The sequence below is a fragment of the Chinchilla lanigera genome, unplaced genomic scaffold, assembly GCF_000276665.1.
Source record: "Chinchilla lanigera isolate Chin_1 unplaced genomic scaffold, ChiLan1.0 scaffold00010, whole genome shotgun sequence".
Classification (NCBI taxonomy): Eukaryota; Metazoa; Chordata; class Mammalia; order Rodentia; family Chinchillidae; genus Chinchilla; species Chinchilla lanigera.
The window spans coordinates 36,559,675-36,576,852 of record NW_004955411.1 but is presented as its reverse complement, the minus strand read 5'-3'; the positions used below and the strand labels follow the sequence as shown (position 1 = coordinate 36,576,852).

Sequence of the window (17,178 nt, the reverse complement as noted above, 5' to 3'; positions counted from 1 at the left end):
AAAAAAAAAAAAAAAAAAAAAAAAAAAGAAGCAAATGTGCACATGTATCTTGCAAAGATTTTTACAAAACAGCAGGCCCAATTTATGTCAACCCTGGTTTTAAAAAAATGTATAATGTGTCACCCTGCTTTGTGAACCTGATGTATTTGAGTTATTTTGTTATATGACAACAGAAACTCCTTTTGTGGTCCTAAGTAACCCACCATGGGTGAGCAGATAGCAGGCAGTTTCCTATTAACAAAAAGAGAAACTGAGGTGAAGGCCTTAGGATTTACACGGAGCATTTTAGAAATGTAAACTAACAGTTTTAAATACAGCAGTTTTGTACAAATGCTGGCATTCTAACTTCTCTTGGAGAAATGGAGGGTCTGGAAAAACTGAACTTGAACCTGTGATGATAGCAGACTGCCCGGCACTGTGATTGCCCTTTGAGGTGAGGCTGGGCTCTTCAGCTCACCCCAGCCTCATCTCAGTTGCTTCACTTGTTTTTGTTACTCGCCTGGCCCTTGTGGGTTTTTGATGTGTGACCTTTGCTGCACCCCGCTTCCCACCTAATCGCAGGGCTCACAGATTGCACACCTAGGGGTAGAACCTGATTTCCCAGGCAACTGCTTCCTCCACAGCTGTGGACCAGAATTCTCTGTCTCAGAGAGGACTTCATAGTCAGTGACAGTGGCACCATTAGAGGATAGAGGCTACCTTTTGCACCTTCCTAACTGAATGAACCCTGGAGTTCATAGTACTAGGTACGTTATTCTTATTTGGGATCCTTGCCTCCCTGGTTGCCTGCATCAGAAGCTCTGTGTGCTGTCCATTGTGGCGCACAAGATGAGAGACTGCAGTCTGCGTTAACATTGCTGTGTGCACAGACAGCCTGGCCAGAAGTGAAAAGCTCCAGCATAGTGTGGGTTTTATGTTTTACACATTTTAAATGGACACGTATTACGTTTTTTTTCTTTTCTTTTTTGGTACTGGGAATCGAACTTATGACCTTGCGCTTGCCAGGCAGGTGCTGTGCCACTGAGCTATATCCCCAGTCCTGTATTACCTTTTTAAGGAGGCAAAGTGAATATTTTATATAAGGTATATAAAATAAGTGGCACTGGCAGGGCCCTTTGCCACCCACCCTCCTTGCGCCAGAGACAGGAGGGCATTCCCCAGCCCTGTACTGTATTCTGTCAGACCACGCTCTTTGTCCTTGGTGAGATGTGCTGAAGATGCCCCCAGGGTGGCATCATCTTTAACCTTTTTAGAAGGTTTGGGCATACAGAAAAATGATTTAGTCTGAGCCTAGAATGAATGGCTACGGGAAAATAACATTTTTCCTGGGGAAGTGGGGTGCAGGAATACCCACAACAAAGGGCCTTGTCTGAATTGATCTTCTCTCTGGGGCTGACCCAGCTGTTGAGCATGCAAGGGATCGTAGTGACTCGAGCAGGGACGGTCCACACACTGCATGTCTGTCTGCAGCTGCGCAGGCCTCGGGAGCCCACTGTGAAAGGGGCCTGTTCCTGGGCTGCAGGCAGGGTGCCAGGGCCACCCCTTCGCTAGAGAGCATTGAGGAGCTTCTCTGTATACTCAGTATGTGCCTCAGCCTTCTTTGGAATTATAGCAGAGTCTGGCCCTGCCTGGTCTTTTTTGTGCTCTGGATCCTAAGTTAAGAATAACCGAAGGAACCCTTGTCCCTGCTGACGGGCTTGATGGGGAAGTTGCTGTGCAGTGACCATTATATCCTCAGTTGCCACTGACATCACATCACGCACAGTTCTGAGGTTCCCACTTAGTTATGATTGAACAGAGCAATGATCGCTGGAGCAGAACGAAGCCATTCACACGTGGCTAGGTGGAGGCGTGTTCCATGTCCAGCTATGTGTAGATGTCTCCTTGCAGGTCAGTGAATACTTTAAATCTGTGACAAGTGGTAAAAGTGTTGAATTTGGAATGGAGAAGATCCTGTGACAAGAGAAAAGCAGATCTGAGTTTTCTCTCAAGCTCCTATTTTAAATATATCTTTTTTTTTTTTTTTTTTTTTTTTGGTACTGGGAGTTGAACTCAGGACCTTGCACTTGCCTGGCAGGCGCTTATGCCACTGAGCTATATCCTTGGCCCTAGCTCCCATTTTAAAAACAAACAAAAACCCCAAGCAATGATTTAGCTCTTGGATTCCTTATGAGCCTTTAGTCTACTGTATCGTATATGAAATGTGGTCATGACTCTAATGTAATGCACTTCAGTTTCCTGAATGTATTTTTTGAATAACAAGAATCACTGGTTAATATTAAAATAATAGCAGCATCTCCCAATTGGGTCTCTCAATTATTTTAAAGCTAAAGACCCAGGACTACATTTAAAGAGGAAGGTCATCTCGTGGTTAAGTGTGTGTGACACACACACACACACACACACACACACACACACACGGCCTCGTAATGCAGGATTCAGTGTGGCTTCATTAGTTACTCTGTCACCATCCCTTGCCATCCCTTCAGTCGTCTGTCAGCAGGGTTCCCCTGCATGTGTCAGGCCCTGTGCTCAGTGGCCTCCTGGCCACTGAGCAGCTGACAGTCTATCGGGGAAGCGGTGAAACGGCCCTGGCATTAAGTGCAGTAAGAACACAGCAGGGAGGAAAGCTAGTTGTGCAGAGAAGTGTGAGCAAAGGAAAACAAGAATGAAAAGGAGAGTGTGAGCTGAGCCCTGAAGGCTGATTAGAGGAAAATTGAATGTACCCAGCAGGGTTGGTGAGGTTGGAAAGACAGTGCCCAGCCCAAAGCCAGGCATATTCTGGGGCTGCATTTCTTTTTCTACCCCTTCTGAGATAGAAGTAGGTATGTGCTGTTACCTTGGCTGTCTTCTTAGCTGGCAGATACCTTCTTACACCTGGCCCTGCCTCAGTTTCTCACATTTCTCCCGCAGCTTGCCCCCATCCTCTCAGCCACCTCCTCTCTGGAGCACCACCAGGCCTCCTGCCATTCACTGAACCTGTGACCAGTGCTCCTTTCCCCGCGTCCTGGTTATGCTCAGCCTGCACTGTCCTGCTGTAAGGTTCAGGGCTGATGTGCTGAGGGCGTTTGGAAGCAGCAGCGGGGGCTGGAGGGCCGGCTCTGCCAAGGAAGGGCTCCAACCTGAGGGCTGCTCGGGTTTATGTTTAGAGTGTTTGCATGTCCCCTGGGGACGGAGGCTTGGTCTGGTCTAACGTTGGGCGTAGTTAGTTTTTGGTCCAGGTCTTGTCCTTTGGCTCCCACTCCTGCAGCTCAACCAAAACATTTGCAGCATTTATGATCAGCTTTTGCACTGCGGCACCCAGGTCGCTTCAGTTACATTTGTCAGAACATCAGCACCACTCTAGCAAGAGGAATGATGGTGTGGAAAAGGCTTTATTGTTCCAAAGCCCACAGCTGAATTTGCAGGCAGCCACAGTGCCCGTGTAATTCATGTGTGTATCTACATTTGTACACACATGCCCACGCAGGGGTGTGAGGGGGTCCTATCTTGTCTTAAGCCTTGGGACCCTAAAAATTTGATTTAAAAAATCAGGTTTAGAGTACAAATAAATTAGGATAAGTGTTTAACTTTTTAAATGATTTTTTAAAAGGATGTCATTTAAATGAATAGTATCTCTTTCACTGAAGCATTTAGTAGCCAAAATTACTTATTCTCAACTTTTTAGAAACACAGCTTCCTTCCTACCCCCTGCAGTACCAGGGATTGAACCCCAAGCCTTTACAATCGGTGCTTTTTTATTTTGAGACAGGGTCTCACTAAGTCATTAAGTTGTCTAGGCTGGGCTTGAATTTGTGATCCTCCTGCCTCAGGTTCCCAGAGGGCTGGGATTACAGATATGGGCCACTATGCCTAGCAGACACAGCTTTTATTGAAGAAAAATAAGCATGGTTTTAAAGGCAGACACCACTCTTCATTTTGAATGGGGTTGCCATTTGAATTTTCCTTTGGTGCAGCTTGTTTTATCCATCTTTATCCTCTTTGCAGCAGTGGAGCTGGTGCCCTGTTGCCATGTTGCTTGGGAGTCTTTGAAATGAAGAGCTGTGGCATCATTCTTTTGGTTTATGATTGTAGAATGATGCACACGTATATTGTCTTTGTTGGCTAACTCCATCTGTTTACTAAGCCCGAGAAGGAAATGGGATGGTACCAGATATGTGGAGGGGTAGGTAACACTCTGCGCACTAGTGTGGTGGGGCTGCAAAGGGCTCTCGTGTTCCTCTTGGCATCAGGTGCTAAAGGCTAGAGAGCGCAGGCTGTTCCCCTCAGAATCTGTTGTGACTCGGGCATCCTGTGTGGTTGCAGTTGTGCCTTGCGCGTGGGAGAGGAATACTAAGTTTCCTTCCAATGCTGGAAAAGCGTAATGGTTCTCCAGGTGCTCTTTCCATACACGATGAAGGAATCTTTCACTTTGCCAGTAGAAAACAATTTGTTATGACCCTCAAATCAAAACAACTTTGCTAAACCTCTATGGAGACGTTTAAGAATGCAAGTGAAACTTCTGTAACAGTGTTCCTACTGGGGGTTCTCATAGTATCAAATTTCTGTAATTACAGGGAGGCAAGTTAAAATTTTTGGACAAAGAGCTTTCATGTTCTCCATCATATCAGTGTCTGGATTCTCGGCAAGTTAGCCGGAAGAGAGGGCGCATATTGCGATGTCTCCTTGGTTAGGGCCGGCTAGTGAGTGTCGGGAGCCAGAAGAGATGGGTGACGGTGTTGCTGAGGTACAGCTGCAGTGGCACGCTGGTTAGCATGCTCTCCCCTCAGCCTCCATGGCGGGTCTCTTGCTCAGCTGTGGTGATCCCGTGATTTGAATGCCCATCTGTGGAGAGTGATGTGTGAGTGTGTAATTCTCTTCCCCATGGTCATTTTTTATTTCCTTCATTCTGAGTCCTCTTTGATTAAACAGAATAAACATGTTACTGGTAAATGTGCATCTTTTGAAAGAGTGCAAAATTCTCTTTTGCAAATGTGGCAGAGGATGGTCTTGATGGGAATAGTGATGTATGTTGTGGGTATTTTAAACTGTGGGCCAGGAAGAAACATGATGAAAATCACATTGAAAAGGTTTAACAGTCTCCGATAAGTTGTTTGTGCCTTTTTCTGCTTCAGAGTCCTCAACAAAAGCCCTGTGCATTCTGCCCTCAAGTATTGTCAGCATAATTCCATTTAACCATTTTTATTGTTCTCTTTATTAAAACTGAAACTTTATTCAGATGAGCTAAAATTGCAAAGAATAAATGAGGTACTATGATATTGGCAGGTTGTAAACAGAGTCCGTGAATAAACTGGAAATCTGCCATCTCACCCCGGGCACTTTAAAGATTAGTGTGAAGTGGCACGGCTGTCATCTGAAGCAGCCCTCATCCTTGCCAGGGGTGAGTATAAGGTGCTGCACATCCTGGGGCTGGAGGTCCGTAGGCAGGTTGGCATAGGCTGGTGAGTTGGCAAACCAGGAACCGTAGCTGATGGGGTACAGAGGCTGTTTCAAGAAACTGGCTTAATGTTAAGACAGGAGGTAGAACAGATATGGACTGGGGGCTGGAGGAACATTTAAGGCAGAGGAAAATGGAGTAAGATCTTGGAAAATTCATTTTTAATGTACCCCCACAATAGATGTCTTGCATAGACCCTGAAGAGAGAGAGAGAAAGAGAGTGTGTGTGTGTGTGTGTGTGTGTGTGTGTGTGTGTGTGTTTCCATGTGTGTACATACTCAAGGCTTTTGTCCTTATCTTTCTTGACTCCTGAAAGTTAAAATCTCATGCTGGCTTCCTTTGTGGTACAGGGCCAAGTCTTTACAGTTTCAGACAGGTGTTTGTGCAACTGCAACTTAGCAACCATTGTGTGAAGAAGAAAAATTTGTGGGTAAATTGATTGTCTGTAACAAATGGAAATTCTGTGGTGGTACTCCGTGGGTGGTTTACAAGCAGAGCGCTTGATTCTCTTTTGATGTCTCACTATTTTTTCTTTCTTCTACAGTTGTCTGAAGAGGCAGGATGCTGATCTAGACGTGGAAAAAGTAAGTTGACAAGTTTTCTGCGGGAGGCATGTGTTTTGGAATTAGAAAGTATTTCCGGTCGGAACCCAGGATGAAGTTTGCTTTTAATTTGGGATTATAGTTGAGTCTGTAGGTTTCTAGGAGAGAAGTTGAGTTGGAAATGGGACATGGTATGTGAAACAGGAAAATCTTAGTTCACTTCTGTTTTGATAATTATACAAACATACGTTTTAGCAGCTATAGGTTGTGTCTCCCTATTCCCAGAAATACTAGACCGGGACAGCTATCCCATGGCTGATAAGCCTTCAGGCCAGTGAGGGCTAAGCAGTGCTGTGTGCAGACTGGCTAAGGGCTGTCCCCTTTTAATCCATTCATTATATTTTTTTTCTCCTTCCACTCTCAGCTGCTTAGTGCTTGCATCCTCCCTGGCTATACTGTTGTACTTTAGAATTGTGGCCTCTGTATTAACAGGTCATTCCTGGGTGCTGATGAAGCAAAAATGGTTGTGACAGATGAGTACTCAAGTAGTTATGTTACCATTCGGTGGAGTGACGCAGAGGGGCTCCAAAGCTCAGAGTGAGGGCCCTGCTATCGAGAAAGCTCCATGGAGGTGAGATGTGGAAGAACTGTGTGTTCGCTCTTGTGGCAAGCAAACGTTAGCTGGGCCTTCTCTGCGTGCCCTTCCTCTCCTCTTCCTGGCATGGAGTTCCCCCCGAAAGGCTCAACTTGCGCAGGTCTCAGTGGCCACCCAGGAAGTTCTTTACTGCCCAGCCACATTGCCTGGGTGTAATTTCCCAGCAGTTCTGAGTTACAGCCTCAATTTCCTGGCCCCTCAAGGGCTGCCATTTCACTGTAAGTGACTTTGGGTTATTTCTCGTTTTCAGTTTGAGTGCAAGAGAGGTTCTTCTCCCTGAACTGGAGTCACTGAATGCAGCCAGTGTGTTTTTTGCTAAATTAAGGAATGTACTATCCAAAACACTATTCTAGAATCAGGGGCAACTCTTGACCTTTGACCCCCACACCAGCCCCTAGCTTTTGTAACATGACCTATCTACCTTTCATCATGGGTTTTTCAGCTTCTACAAAGCAAGGAGACTTGGAGAAACACAGAGGCTTTAATTGGGACAAGACAGGAGCTTTTTTAGAATCTTGTGCACTTAGATTTTAGCGTGGATTGCAGAGATTCTCATGGGAGGCCAGCGCGCTATCACCCCTCCTGTGGGCCTGGCCCACGTGGCAGTGGCAGTCCAGGGAATGCTTGGTGACACCCTAGGCTACACAGTTTGCCTTGCACTGCCGTCTAGGGTTAACCTGGGTCCCCAGGTTCAGGCCGGTGCCAGGCCAACAGGAGGGATCAATAAACGTGGTGGGGCTCTGAGAAGAAGGAGTAAAATCCTTGCTTCAGTTCTGTTATTAACTTACAGTTAAGACCTTAGCAAATGACTTCTCTCCAGCCTCAATTTTCTCATCTATAAAGTAGCCCCGTTTTTGGACCAAGGAAAATTATTCATGTTTTAGTTTAGAAACAAACCACACATATTTTTCTTCTGACTTGGATCTTATGTCAAAATGGAAATAGGGCTGTATATCAGTCAGTACTCACGAGAGAAAGGTTTAATATAAGATATACAAATAGGGCTGGGGATATAGCTCAGTGGCACAGTGCCTGCCTGGCAAGCATGAGACCCTGAGTTCAATTCCTGGTTACTCCCCCACCAAGTACATATGTATAAATGTAAATATATAAGGGTTTACAAGATTGGCTTATACTGCAGAGTCAGGTGTGAAAAGTGGAAAAGGGCCTTCTATGGGCTAGAGATCCAAAGCACCTAGCCAAAAAAAGGCCTATAGTGTCTCAGGCAGGCCTATATCAGGACACCAAAGGGCCTACACTGGAAGACAACATCCAAAGTACGGGTGAGGCCTGGAGCTCTTCTGAAGAAACTGAAGCAAGCCTTCCTTCTTTGTTTCCCTTTTATGCCATTCATGCACCAGGCCTTCCCAGGATAGGTCTTCTGTCCTCAGTAAATCCCTGCATCCACACCCAGAACTGCGCTGATCCAGTGTAGTTGAGCATCACTTACTCACGAAGACACAATCAGTTAACTGGCACAGGCTGTTGGCCTCCCCTCTGAAGAATGCTTCACCAAGCCAGCATGGAAAGAAGGCCGAGCCCCAGACACAGCTGGAGGTGATGAGTGCCTTGCAAAGGGCTAAGCAAATGTGACTGGCCCAGTCCTGTGTATGTCTGTAGGTACCAGGAGAGTCAGGAATAAGGAAAGCTAAATAAGCGTGGGAAATGTGTCTTGGACCACAGAGTAAATTGGAGCTGCCCCTAAAGGGCTCTGCCTGCTCCGCCTCAGTCAAGCAGTGTATGACCTGAAAAACACTTATCTGCCTTAGGGGAGTTCACTGTTTGAAAAGCTCCAATTCAGAATCTTTTTCTAATGCTAGTGGAAAGCTATTGAGTGCATGCACCAAGTCTTCTTTTTGACTGTGCTGTGGATCTGACACGATATATCTAGACTGGGCTGCCTCCACTGCATAAAGAAATGTTACCAGTTGGCCAGTAGAGTAAGGAAAAATCACAAACCTCACACTTTTTTAAATGGACTTGGTGAGGTTTTTCTTTTAGCTCAACATTTTTGTAAACATAGGACTCTGAAAAATAGGCTTTATTTTGACATGAAAGTTCAAACATGGTTAAGCATCAATTCTAAATGAATACCTGTAGTTTATTGAACTTCCACCACATCCTGAATATTTTGTATATGTTATTCTTACCCAATGTAACAGTCTGGTGTGGGAGCCACATTCCTCCCCATGAGCTGCACAAGGCACTGCAGTTGAAGTAGGGATTCTAGTAAGAGCTGTCTGGGTCCAGGGCCTTTTCTTTCTCACATCCCACCTTACCTTGGAATTGATATAATACTTGAGAAAATAGATTTGTGTGAACCTTTCTAAAAAGTTTCATGAGTAAGTCATATGAAAGCATTGTCACTTCCTGGAGAGATCTTCCTTGAGCTCTTTTCTCCAAATGGGGTTTCCTGTCAGTGCTGTGCTTCTTCAAAGCTATCATTACAGTGTGTGGTCATTTGTATGTCTGTGTAACAGCTCTGTTCCCTATTGAACGGTCAGCTTTGTCAGGTCACAGCGCTCATCTCTGTCCAACCCAATGCCTGGCTTATAGTAGGCCTTCTGGAAATGGTGACTGCAGAGGCCTGCCACGTGAGTGAAGGACACATGACCAGATTAGAGGGTAATGAGAGCCAGTAAAAGCCATTTTGGTACAGCATCTGTCAAAGGAAAAAAGCCTTACTGTACATGCCAGAAACCATGGTTTCTCTTCTCTGTCGAGGGATTTCGTCTGTGGAAACCATGCTTATTAATAACCATAGGCATAAGACAATCATTTCCTGGCTTTCTCTCCAAAAAAGTTTCAAGCAGAGAAGTGAACAGATAATTCTTAAGAATGAAGTATTCCAGGCAAGCAAAGAGAGGCCAAAGATAAAAGAAGGAAAAGCCTTTAAAGTACAAAGGAAATATTAAAATCTTCTTTTTTGGCACTGAATTCCTAGAACTCTTGAGGGATATAATTTTGAGTATGATTTCCATAAATCACTGCTTCAAACATACAAGTTATAAGGTACATCTTTATAACTAAAATCCATACTCATCTAAATTTTGAAGAATATGTAATCAGGTTATGTCAAAACAAAAATGTACTTTTTAATATTAAAAAAAGCTGATTAAATTGAGTTATCCTATTCAGAAACATAAATCATGATTTAAATGGATTCAGTGAAAATGACAACTACTGTGGTCATAACCACTGACAAAAATTGAGGAGAGAGGTTTGATTTTCATGTGCCCAACTGCCTCTGTTCAGTGTGGTGAAGAGTAGTTTAGTGCCTACCATGAGAGAGGCCCTGTCATTTCTGCAGTTTCAGGGAGAGAATTCCCATATTACTATTCCAGCTGTCCTCAGGGTTTAGACAGCTGCGTTCAGGCCACAAATACAGCTGCATAGCTGATAGACACAGAGGCCTTCCAAAACAAAAACTATCAAACAGAAAAGTAGAAAAATTACCTTCTACTTGAGAATTGTTTCCTTTTCCTTTGAGTGAATCCCTTGAAATGTGTTGAGACCAACACATCCCTTGAAATGTGTTGAGAGGAGAATACACATGGCATTCCTTCCAATTTTCAGAGTTCTTTGGTCTTAAATCCCAAGCAAAATTACAAAAACAACTTCCATTCTTAGTATGTGGCTAATAGAATTATTAGAATATGTGGCTAATAGAATTATTTAGAATCTAGTTCTAAACAGTTGAGAGTATAAAACGCAAGGCTGCACCTGAACGCAAGCTTTAAAGCCCCTTGTATATGAGTCCTACCCTATTTCTTAAGAGTTAGAGAAATTAATTCATGTGTACTTTTTCTACAGTGAAGAGTGTAGGATTTTCTGACATAAGGTCAGCAGTGCTTATATATGGTGTCCAGAGGCTTCAAAATGTTGGTGGTAGCAAGGCAAGGGGATGCATCTCCAGTATGGCTGGAGGAGGGGTTTGGGTTGGGAGTGCACCACCTCACCATGTGTGCTGGGAGCTTTAGGGAGGCAGCAGAGGGAGTGAAGAGGAGGAAGGACACAGCATTCTTGCTTCCTGAGTTGAGGTGAGGGACACCGGGTGCTGACGGTGCCTCCAGGAAGGCGGGTTGGAGACAGTAACTCCTGTGTGCAGGGGGAGTTGTCTCGTAGCCTCCCTGCTCCACGGGGCCAAGGCTGCCAGCCCCAGGGACTGTAGGAGGCCAGATCTGCTGACATCCTGCCAGGCCCCCAACCCCCAGTTCACCAGATGGACACATTCTCCTGGTGATCGAGCAATAGAAAGACCTAACCTCACTGTGTCAGTGAGTGAGGGTCACATTTCACACGGTCCACTTTCCTAATGACTGGGCATCAGAAAAAGGCAGTGACTGGGTTGGGGAAAAAGAGAGAGTTATGTGTGAACTTAGAAGAAAGGCGGATCTTTAGAGTTTTGTTTTAGACTCAAACATTTTTAGTTCTGGACCAGAAATAGTTTTTGTGCCTCACCCATAATAACTGACCAACTTTCTTTTACATAAATCTCTGGATTGTAAAATTGCTGCTGTCTAAGAAGAAAAAACATTTCTCTGGCAATTCGAATTTTCCAAGATAATAAAAGATCCCTCTTTTGAGAGACTATAAACTTAGGCAGATATTGATGATAATTGAATGAGCTACTGATAAAAAAATGTTATCTTTGTGATTCAGGGAAACAGTGGAAAAATTAGGAGTAGATTGTTTAGTCCTGGACACAAAATGGCTCATTATTCATTCCTTAAACATGGATGGACACCAGTGGATGACCCACTCACGGCACTCAGCCACATGCTGTCTTCCACGTGCCGCAGTGGCTCTAGGAGAAAAGTGCAGCTCAAGGGAAGTGAAAGAATTTGCCTAAGGACTGACGTCTAGGAAGGGACCAGGCCCCAGAGTGCTGCTCGGACCTGGCCCACCCTCTGTTCCGCTCCACAGTGGATGCCCTCTCACACTGCAGCCTAGAAGACAGTATATCGTAATTAGCCTCAGGCAGTTTCATTGGCAATTTTACACTGTGTCTTTCATTTTCTCCTCGCTGAATTTAAAAGGACTTTCTTCCTTACTGGTGGTTTTAAAAGTAGTAATCATTTTCTTTATCAAGAAGTGATCATTAGAAACCCCAAAAGGGAAAACATCTCTAACCTAAGCTGGGGCTGTGAGGTGATACCCTCTACAGAAGGAGAGTAGAGTCCAGGGAGGCCATTCTGCAGGCAGTGGGAGTGGGGAAGCCTTTGAGACACTCATTCTCTTGCTGCTGCTGGTTCCCAGGCTTAGGGGTCATTCTGGTACATTCTTCATCTCAGCATTCATCATTCCAGAAGATGAGAGCTGGATGCTGCCAGGAGTGAGTGGAGAGCGGTGCTGCCCTTGTTAACCAGAGAACCTAGACGAGCCCGCACCTATTTTGTACCAATTGTTGTTACACAGAAGCTTTCCCCTGTCGCTGTGAGTTACTGTATAATTGGTTTTGCTGCAGCTAGGACTGCTGAATAGAGGTTGTTGTCATTGGTTGTCTGTCTTACACAGACTTATTGTCTGCTGAAATCACATGTGAAGGAAAGATCATTAATAAAGTATGTATGAAGAATGGCTTAAAAGATGCTTTTGTCACTGCCCCTGATCACTTTTAAAGGTGGAGCTGTGCTTGTTCTGAGACTAGTAGGGCATGGGCCACAAGAATATATAGAAATTCAAGCTTTTCCTTTAAAGAAGATTCTTCTCACCCATGTTTAACTGACAGTGACATTTTATTTAAGCAGAAAACCTTTTTGGTTTGCTCTGGTGTCTGTAACAAATTACTGCAAACATAGTGGCATAAAACAACAGAGATTTATTCTTCTCTCACAGTTTTACAGATCAGGTATCCAATACCAAGGTGTAAGTGAGGCCTCACTACCTCTGTTCCGTGGAAAATCTATTCCTTCCTTTTCTAGCTTGGGGTGGTTGTATGTGTTCCTTGACTTGTGGCCATGTCATGCTAGAGCCTGCCTCTGCCTTCACATCTCTTTCTGTATCCCTCTTATGAGAGTATCTGTGATGGTATTTGGGTCCTACTAGATAATCCAGAGTAAACGCACCTCTTGAGATCGTTAGCTTTATTACATCTTGACCATGTAAGGTAATATTTACAGATTATAGGGATTGGGAAGTAAATACCTTCCAGAGGAATTTCTTCCTACACACAATTTGCTGTAGTTTTCATTCATAACGTGAAGCTTATGTCACTCATTACTTAAGTCAGTTTTGTTTTCTTGGAAGGGAATACTTGGAAGATCTAAAAACTGATCTCTTCTTCGAGGTCTTAGAATAGGCAAGGCCAGGCAGGTCTTTCTCAGACTGAGGTTAATGTAAGAATAAGGAATTATGGGCTTTTAGAGCTGGGAGGGGCCTTAGAACTCCTACTTAGTCTCAGATGGAAACCGAAGCTAGAGATACAGGGTCATCCAAGTCAGGAGCAGAGGTGGAACAAGCTCTTCCTCTTCCAGCCCATCTCTTTGTTTCTGCAGACCTTTATACTATGCACTACATTAGTCTCTGCATCATGTTCTTTTACGAGCCCTTTGGTGCCTGAAAATCCCATGCGTGAAAATTCTTCTTCCCTCAGCCAACAACTGTGGTTCTTCCAACTTTCTTACATTAGCCGTTTCAAGAAGTCTGTCATTTTTGCCACTTCCTCCTGAATACAATCATTTTATGTCACCATCTCTTTGGTCATATGGCCCTTGGGCAGTACTTCAGAAATGGCTAGCCAGACCAGAGTGAGAGGTCTCTATTAGGTCTCCTGAGATGGTCATGTTCTTTGCATAGTATACCAGTGCAGACCAAGGATACATCTGTCTCTGCCTTCGTTACTCTATCCTATCTATCAGCTTTCAGTGAGCTTGCATTGATGAAAGGTCTTAGTTAGGATTTCCTAAATATGAATTGCTTTAAATGCAGCCCCTTTGTCCTGCTACGTAGAAGATTTTTGATTTCTATGAGCCTCACAGTGGACCAGCTTGGAATCCAGAATAGAGACCAGTCAGGGATCCAGAGAATAAAGAGGTGGATGGGCTGGGACATGCTCACAGCGATGTTTGCTGTAGCAGGCAGTAAACGGGACAGTTTGGATAATCGAGTAAGGCAGAGCAACAGAGCAACTCTTCTACAAGTGGCAGGCTAAGTGGACAAGTGTTTGGCAGCTGAACTGTCTGGCTGAACAAGTTATGGGGCCATGAGGGAAGAGTATGTGAACAGGAGCTATAGTCAGAAAGCCATCGCAAAGAGTTGAGTCCAGAGTGAGTTACAGAGTCAACTACTAAATAGGGTAGAGCCCAAGACAGGGGCTTGTGCAAAAGAGTAAAAAGAAGCCCTGTTCAGAAGTCAAAGTCATAAATTTGATAGGATCCCAAGTGCCTGTGACTTAGAGCCTTATGCACCCAGAGGTGAGGGAGGGGTAACTGGCAGACCTGCTAAACATGGTGAGTTGTCGCAGCTGAGCAGGTGGACAGTATACGGTAGGTGATGACACCGTCCTACATATGCACACATAAACACACACAAGAGACTTTTCCAACTAAAAGCAACATTTATCTCTGCTTTTTTAAAGGTTTTTGTAGGCTTTATTTGTGTGTGTTTTGGTCAGTTGTGACTGTCATGCTAGCCTACTGACCACCCCCCACTTTTAGCACTAGAGATTGAACCCAGGACCATCACACTCAGCTATATGCCAAGGCCTTTTATTTTCATTTATTTTTTTGAGACAGAGTCTTGCTAAATTGCCTGGGCTGAGCTTGAACTTGCAATCCTCTTGCCTTATTCTCCCAGAGTCCTGAGACTATAGGCATGTGCCACCACAGCTGGCTCCTGTTAAAATCTTTTGAAATCTTTATTCTTTACTTCATTTAGTCATCTCCTTTCAGCGGTGGGTCACTTGTAACCTCTAGAAGGATATCCTGATTAAAACATGGATCAAAGAGAAATGTGTAAAAACCCCGTACCCAGGACCAGCTGCCCTTGCTGTTCTGTAGTGTTGGTGCCCCTGCAGGTGCTCATCTGGTCATGTCTGAGTCCACCAAGTCAGCCCTGGTCAGGATTTCCCACCTTTATCAGATATGCTGCTGAGTGGCTATCAAGTGCTTTGCTGACATCAAAGTGTTTTGTTTGTGTCTATGATCTTATCGCTCTAATTGACCTGTGAAATGACCTGAGATGGCAGTAATATAGGAAGGGAAAGTTGGTAGCATGCTTGGTTAGCTACTGCTTGGAGGGTGGAGGCATCTGGATGTCCTTACTGGTGTAAGTTTAAACCCTGAGTCGCACCTCCCGTAACACGCCCAAAATTTAGCTAATGATTGATTTTTATTTTTAAAGAGACCCTGAAATTTTATTGGATTGGATAACTTCCAATTCTGATGGGGAGTAGATTCATACAGATGGTAGATGACAGAACAGGCCAGAGGAAAGATTCCTTTCCATATAACTTTTTTTCCCCTGTTGTTTTATGTCAACATTCAGTACTGTGGTAATTTAAAACAAATAAGCAAAACTTTTGTGTGGGGAAGATTTTGTCCTTTTTTAGAAGAATATTCTAAAAAGTAGTGTATCTTGGAAAAACAGTAATTAAAAGAAAATAAATTGGCTGTCCCTTTTCCTATTATACTGTTATCAGATGAGGGCAAAAAAATTTTTTTCCTTTACAAGAGTGCTTGACATACATTCAAGTGCTGCTTATTGTAAAAAAGTAAATTTAATAATGGGAAAGTTTTGAACAGCCTCAAAATACTGAAAAATGACTTAGAAGTTGTTATGGTGATCCATAGTGAGGTTTTAGGTGGGGAGTCTCATGGGTAAAATGTCAAAAGCACACTGTCACATATCACCCATCAACTGGTGGAACAAAAATCTTTAGACAGTTACTATAATATTTGCTATTTTCCCTTACTTGGTATTAATCAGTATTGACTACTAGCTAATCAAATAACTTTTACATTATTCTGTTTTTGCAGTGGCCAAGAAAAAAATTTAATTAGGCTCCTTCTTTTTCCCAGATGGTACTATTTAACAACAACAATAAACACTGTATAATGTGGTCTCAAGGAAAAAGCCTAGGAAACAACCATTTCATACCCAATTGTCTTAGTTACTTTTCTCATTGCTGAGACAAAATACCCAAATCCAAAGTTGAGGGAGAAAGGTTCATTTGGCTCACAGCTGTAGAGGTTTCAGCCCATAGTTGGCTGGCTACAAGGCAGGATGGCAGAGGAGAAGCAGTTCATGGCAGGCAGAATGTAGCAAAACAGCAGTGGTCAACCACAGCTTTCTATCCCTTTTATCTTACCCAGGCTACTTAGGGCAGGGAGCACTCACACCTTTAATCCTGGTGCCCTTGATCCTAGCAGTGCACCATGAATCGATCTAAGCATCACACATTCTGGATCCAGCCATCTCTGAAAAAGCCCCACCTATGACTGCATAAGGCTTTGCAGTCACCAGCCATAGCACCAACAGAGCAAAATTGCTTCAGTTCAGGAACTAGTTCTCATTACAGTTGTTCTTTATTTTCTTTGGGGAGAAAAAGCTCAAACTAGGTGTCTGAGGGGCCTGTTTGTGAATACATTTTAGGCAGCCATCATTCCACTTGATGTTTAACTGGTCAAATTTGAGGCAATGAGTGACAATTTCTACTTGCTTTCCTATTAGCATGTCCCTTGGCCTGTCATCATTGAGACTGTCTTCCCTCAAATTAAAAGAATTGTCCAACACAAATGCTTTTCTTTAACAGTCTTTTTTCCTCTCCTCCCAACCAGGCTCCATACTCTGGTTTTGCTTACCTCAGGACTGTCTATAACTGATGTTCTTGTACAGTTCACTTTTCCCTGTCAGTACATTTCTTAAAGAGTCATCCCTGTTGATGCTTGAAGCACTGTGTGTGAGATATTTGCACTGCTGTCTGGTCATCTATTGTATGAATATTACACAGTTTATTTATACCTTCTCCTCTCAGTGGATATTTGGGTCATTTCCAGTTTTTGCTATTTTTAGCAGTGCTGCAGTGAACTTTTTCTTAAAAAAAGTGCATCTGGCTGCAGTTTCTCTAGGACAGGTGCCCAAGGGAAGAATTTCGAGATTGTAGGGTATGCACACCTTCAACTGTACCGGATAATGCCAAATTGTTTTGCAGAGTTACGTCATTTGACATTTCCACGAGGAAACATTAACTTTTAAGAGAAGGCGAGACTTACGAAGAGGTGAAGTGCGGGATTAGCTACACACTGGAGAAGAAAAGGATGTCATTAGGTTCTGATGAAATTCATCTCTCCTTCAAAGTGTGAGGTAGATCAAGCTGGGGTAATGAACAGAAAGGTGTAGTTTTAAACCACCATTGTGGGAAGAGTGAAAGGTTATCTGCATAAACTGCAGTTACATTGTCATTGAGGAGCAGGTTCCACGTTGGTAGGAAGGGAAATACCCAGTTCTCTACATTTTCACTCAGTTTTCCCTGATCAGCTGTCATCTTTAGTGGATCCCTAGGGAGCCAGTGCTGCCAGGTGTTCAAATGTATTGTTTTTGCA

General features: G+C 43.8%; 1 protein-coding gene across 1 annotated transcript in view; it reads left to right on the top strand.

The window, feature by feature from the left end:
* The window catches only part of Fyn (FYN proto-oncogene, Src family tyrosine kinase), a gene marked incomplete in the record, with an annotated part of 194,505 nt that overhangs the window by 20,808 nt on the left and 156,519 nt on the right, over positions 1-17,178 (top strand). The window contains 1 exon segment of the mRNA XM_005377912.2: positions 5,982-6,021.